Below are 6,376 nucleotides of genomic sequence, written 5' to 3' on the forward strand. Positions count from 1 at the left end.
ATTTTTCCTCATCTGAGGCACCAAACACCTTGGCCATGTGCTACCACTAATAGGGGATTTGAGGGCATACAAAAGGAGGTGTGAACTTTTGATTCTGTGTTTTCATGTTGAGTAGGATTTCCCCCAGTTCACCCCAAAGCAAATTGGACCTCTGTCCTCTACCCTCTCCTGTTTAGTTCTGAAGATGTTCATGTTAAACCGACAAGCAACACATTAGCAAAAGAAAAAAAAAGCATACTCATGGGTATGCTCAGAATGAATAACTGAAAGGGGTAGTTAGAAATTGGGGTTTATATACCATGTTGATAGGGGAAGGGGAAAAAAAAAGTATTGTGCTAGAGCAACTAGATTTACTAGAAGCATTTGCTCTTGGCTTCAGGAATGTTATATATTTCCCAGGTAGCATTTGTGGACTGACTTTTCCTGTTATGGATCACATTCTTATGTAAAAGAGCATTTCAGATTCCAAAATATTGACTTAGCTGTGACTTTTGTTTTTAAGGCTACTAGAAAGTCTAGAAATTGTTTTATTTTTCTATCTCAGTGATTGTTTCCTACAATATGATGAAACGTAACATAACACGAGATGTGAAAGGTAGACTTTGTTCTGAGAATAAATGAGCAGTACACTTATCTCCTGGAATGTGAAGTTAAGTGGGCCTTAGAAAGCATCATTATGAACAAAGCTAGTGGAGATGATGGAATTCCAGGTGAGCTATTTCAAATCCTGAAAGATGATGCTGTGAAAGTGCTGCAGTCAATATGCCAGCAAATTTGGAAAACTCAGCAGTGGCCACAGGCCTGGAAAAGGTCAGTTTTCATTCCAGTCCCAAAGAAAGGTAATGGCAAAGAATGCTCAAACTACCCCACAATTGCAGTCATTCACACGCTAACAAAGTAACGCTCAGAATTCTCCAAGCCAGGTTTCAGCAATACATGAACTGTGAACTTCCAGATGTTCAAGCTGGTTTTAGAAAAGGCAGAGGAACCAGAGCTCAAATTGCCAACATTTGCTGGATCATTGAAAAAGCAAGAGAGTTCCAGAAAAACATCTATTTCTCCTTTATTGACTATGCCAAAGCCTTTGACTGTGTGGATCACAATAAACTGTGGAACATTCTTAAAGAGATGGGAATACCAGACCACCTGACCTGCCTCTCGAGAAACCTATATGCATGTCAGGAAGTAACAGTTAGAACTGGACTTGGAACAACAGACTAGTTCCAAATAAGGAAAGGAGAACATCAAGGCTGTATATTGTCACCCTGCTTATTTAACTTATATGCAGTGTACATCATGAGAAACGCTGGGCTGGAAGAAGCACAAGCTGGAATCAAGATTGGGGGGAGAAATATCAATAACCTCAGATATGCAGATGACACCACCCTTATGGCAGAAAGTGAAGAGGAACTAAAGAGCCTTTTGATGAAAGTGAAAGAGGAGAGTGAAAAAGTTGGCTTAGAGCTCAACATTCAGAAAACTAAGATCATGGCATCTGGTCCCATCACTTCATGGCAAATAGATGGGGAAACAGTGGAAATAGTAGCTGACTTTATTTTTCTGGGCTCCCAGATCACTGCAGATGGTGATTGCAGACATGAAATTAAAAGATGCTTATTCCTTGGGAGAAAAGTTATGACCAACCTAGACAGTATATTAAAAGGCAGAGATGTTACTTTATCAACAAATGTCCATCTAGGCAAGGCTAGCACCGAAGAATTGATGCTTTTGAACTGTGGTGTTGGAGAAGACTCTTGAGAGTCCCTTGGACTGCAAGGAGATCCAACCAGTCCATCCTAAAGGAAATCAGTCCTGGGTGTTCTTTGGAAGGACTGATGTTGAAGCTGACACTCCAGTGCTTTGACCACCTGATGTAAAGAGTTGACTCATTTGAAAAGACCCTGATTTGGGGAAAGATTGAAGGCAGGAGGAGAAGGGGATGACAGAGGATGAGAATGGTTAGATGGCATCACCAACTCAATAGACATGAGTTTGGGTAAACTCAGAGTTGTTGATAGACAGGGAGGCCTGGCGTGCTGCGGTTCATGGGGTCACAGAGTTGAACACGACTGAGTGACTGAACTGAACTAAACACTTATCTCTCTTGGTAAATAAAGAAGTCAGTAGCATCATGCTTTATGAGTTTATGGAACATATTGCATACGTAAATCCCTTGGCCACTGAATAATTGAAAAAAAAATCTACCAAGGCAGTCTATTTAATTAACTTTCAAGAACTTTTGCTTGAAATCTCTTTATAACTTAAAGATTATGGAAATAAGTTACATTCAGTGAACTTATAATTTGGAATAGAGAACATTTAGAAAATTAATCAATTGGGAAAATTGTTATGTAGTGATTCTGAGTGGATAATTTTTAATTTACATTATGCTGTAAATACATTTGATAATTCATTTTCAGGAAAGATTTTTTTTTCCCTTTTTTTTTGGTCACATCACAGCTGCTTATGGGATCTTAGTTCCCTGACTTGTGATCGAACCCATGCCCTCTGCAGTGGAAGTGAGGGAAGCAAGCAATCTTAACCACTGGACTGCCAGGGAAGTCCCAGGAAGGTTTTCTGCGAATTTCCTTTGGACTTTTGTGTTCGATATAGCAAAAAGAAATTAATATGTAACAGACTGAGCATTAAGATGGCTCCATGACATTGATCCTGAAACAAGTTGTAACCTTACTCATTCTTATACATCAAGAGAGATTCTATTTTCATACATAACGATATTTACTGGTTTGGAAACTATTTCCGTCTTAATATTAAAGAATATTACTTTTTAAAAAAATCTCTTGGAGGTCTGATGACATTTGCTGATTGAATTTGGAGGCTTAGGTACAATAAGATGTTCCCTCTCAGGCACTATAGTATGGATTTTAAAGTTAGACAGACCTGGCTTCAGATGTCAGCCCTGCAACTACCTTGTTGGAAAGTTACTCGACTACTTTGGGTCTAGCAAACTAATCTTAAAGGGTAATGTTAGCAATAATATTGATGCATCCTGAGCATTTAGTGTCTGGCATAGTGTCTGGCATGTAGTATTTCCTCAATAAAAGGTAAACTTCTAAATATGATGGTGGAAACTGTCAGACCCACATAAAGATCTGAAATGGAATGGTTTCTGAGAGAAATCTGTGTCACAGATACTAGCCCACAATCCCACCAAATTTGCTTCTCTATGTTGACATGGCTAAAATAGAGGAATGTACCTGAGAAAATTACCAAGGAGTAGTTGAAGAGAGCAGCCTTAAGAGAGACTGGAGGTGACTCTCTGGGGAGAAAAGTAAAAGGGACTTTGTGTGTGGGGGGGTGGTCTCTGTGTGTTGGGGGAAGAGGTTGGAGGGTATGAAGCCAACAGATTATGGGAAGAGAAGTCAAGTTTTCTTCCTTCTTAGAAAACCAGAGCATGTCATATGTGGTCAGGATATTGTGTCGGAGGAGGCAATGGCAACCCACTCCAGTACTCTCTTGCCTGGAAATTCCCATGGACGGAGGAGCCTGGTAGGCTTCAGTCCATGGGGTTGCTAAGAGTTGGACATGACTGAGCGACTTCACTTTCACTTTTCACTTTTGTGCACTGGAGAAGGAAATGGCAACCCACTCCAGTGTTCTTGCCTGGAGAATCCCAGGGACGGGGGAGCCTGGTGGGCTGCCGTCTATGGGGTCACACAGAGTTGGACACGACTGAAGTGACTTAGCAGCAGCAGCAACATTTTATTATAAATATATTTAGCTCTAAATCTCTTAAACAGTTAAATCTTAACTGTTAGTATTTTCAGTTTAACCAGCTGGACCAAGTAGAATCAGACTGGTTAAATTTGCTTTTTTTTTTGACTTATATAGTGTCATTTGGTTATTAAGTCAGTGTCCCTGAAGGATAAATGCTTTTATTTTCTGCTTTAGCTTCAATTAATATAGCAATCTTATCAAGACTCCTGGTCTCTGATTCCCCAAAAGAGGCCTTTTGAGGTACTTTCACCTTCCCTGAGAGTCAGAAACCGCTAAAGTAAAACATTCCGTTCAGTTCAGTTCAGTTCAGTCGCTCAGTTGTGTCCGACTCTTTGCGACCCCATGAATCGCAGCACTCCAGGGCTCCCTGTCCATCACCAACTCCCGGAGTTTACTCAAACACATGTCCATCGAGTCGGTGATGCCATCCAGCCATCTCATCCTCTGTCTGATTTACTCCAAATACTTGAAGTTACTCATTAACTATTTCTTATAGCAGTGCCACAGATTTAAGCATCTATTCTCTAGGGGCGATCCAGGACAGAGGTGCTCTTTTCCCCTGAACAAGCGCAATGACAGTGAGAGTGACGGGACATGGGCAGATCTGAGAGACACACGGGAGGAAGCTGTGACAGGATTTGGTGACTGGGCTTCCCAGGGGGCGCTAGTGAGAAAGAACCCACCTGCCCGTTCAGGAGACATAAGAGGCGCAGGTTCAATCCCTGGGTTGGGAAGATCCCCTGGAGGAGGGCACAGCAACCCACTCCAGTATTCTTGCCTGGAGAATCCCCACAGAGGAGCCTGGCGGGCTGCAGTCCGTGGGGTCGCGTGGAGTCGGACACGACTGAAGTGCCCCAGCACACAGGGAATGGCGAGTGGAGGTGAGAACGAGCGGAGGGAGAAGCAGGTTTATGGGGTGGGTGATGGGAGTGGTCGAAGTGCCTTCGTTTGCACAGCAAGCAAGAGCATATCAGTCTGTGTGATGGAGATGCCAAGTTCTGGTTTGGACGTAATTCATCTGAAGTCTCTCTGGAAAATTTACATGATGGTATCAATTAGATAGTTGTATACCCGTATCTGGCCTTTAAGAGAGAACTTAAAGCTACGTTGGTACTTTGGACGTCTTAGCCTGAGAGCAGATGAGAGCACTAGGAAAGGATGGAGAGCGAGGAGAAAAAAGGGCCTCATTCGTGAGGAACATAAATATCTGAAAGACAAAGAAAGGAGGAGTCTGCAAAGGTGGCTGATATGGAGCAGCTAAAAATGTAAAAAGAAAACAAAATTTCTGGGAAAAAGAAAAGTCATCTTTATCAAGTGATTGAGTGAACCAATCACGTAAGAACTGATGTCTATTAGATTAAATCAAAAGAAGGTTTCTGGTGGTTTTAATGAGAATAGTTTGATTATGCTCACATAGCTAGTTAGCTGCAGACCTGAGATCTGAAGCCAGGTCTGTCTGTCTTTAAAACTGACATTCGTGGTGCCTGGGAGGGAACATCTCATTGTACTTGACTTTCAAATTCAATCAGCAAATGTCATCAGACCTTCAAGAGATTTTTTAACAAAAGTAATGTTCTTTAATATTAAGATGAAAATAGTTTTCAAACCAGTAAATGTCACTATATCTGAAAATAGAATCTTTATTCATGTATAAAGATGAGTAATGCTACAATTTGTTTCAGGATCCATGTCATGGAGCCATCTTAATGCTGAGTCTATTACACATGAATTTCTTTTTGTTATTTGAAGCACAAAGGTCCAAAGCAGATTCAAGTAAGTCTACGGCAGCCGGGAAAAGGATGGAGAGTGATGGAGGAAGGTACTGCCAGAGGAGATGATGTTTGAGCAAGGACCTGAGTGCAGTGAGGAACAAAACCATGGACATAATCGGGGATTTCTAGCAGTGGGAATGCAAGCACAGAGGCCCCGAAGTGGAAAAGGATTTATCAAGAGGAAGGCAGAGCAAGAAGCTTAGAGCCTCAAGGCTTAATTCTATAGTAAAACTACTCCAAAGTCTCAAAGAATGCAATCTCTAGCCTGTCTTTTATCCTTTATCCATATTTTCTAAAAATCTATGTTGAAAAAGAAATCTCACAGAGAAAAGTTCAAGTATAGTATGGTAATTTTTTTCCTTTGAAACATTTGGGAGCAAGGAAATTGATGTGGCCCATTGCCCTGATGTTTTTTTGGCCACACTGTGTGGCTTGCAGTTCCCCAATGAAGGATCAAACCTGGACGGTTGGCAGTGTAAGCACAGTCTTAACCACTGGACCATCAGGGAATTCCTACTTCAAAATTTTTAATGTGTATTTTTACAAAGAAAAATTGATCCCAGAGACATTTTGAGAGAACTATGTGGAATTTTTTCAGAGATTCATAATTGAATTTATTGAATATATCTAAGAAGAACAATGTTTATCATACTTACAGTAGACTATATGCATAAAAATATAATAAATAACATTAATACTCATTGAAAGTTGATAGTATAACATATTTTATTCTTATAGGTATTCGATTTAAATATTTGTAGAATAGGGCTTCTCTAGTGGCTCAGAGAGTAAATATTTGTTGAATGAATGAAATGCATTTATTTCCTCAGAAAGATTTTATAACATAACATTTAGTTCAGGCAGTT

Source organism: Muntiacus reevesi, chromosome 5, assembly GCF_963930625.1.
Source record: "Muntiacus reevesi chromosome 5, mMunRee1.1, whole genome shotgun sequence".
NCBI lineage: Eukaryota > Metazoa > Chordata > Mammalia > Artiodactyla > Cervidae > Muntiacus > Muntiacus reevesi.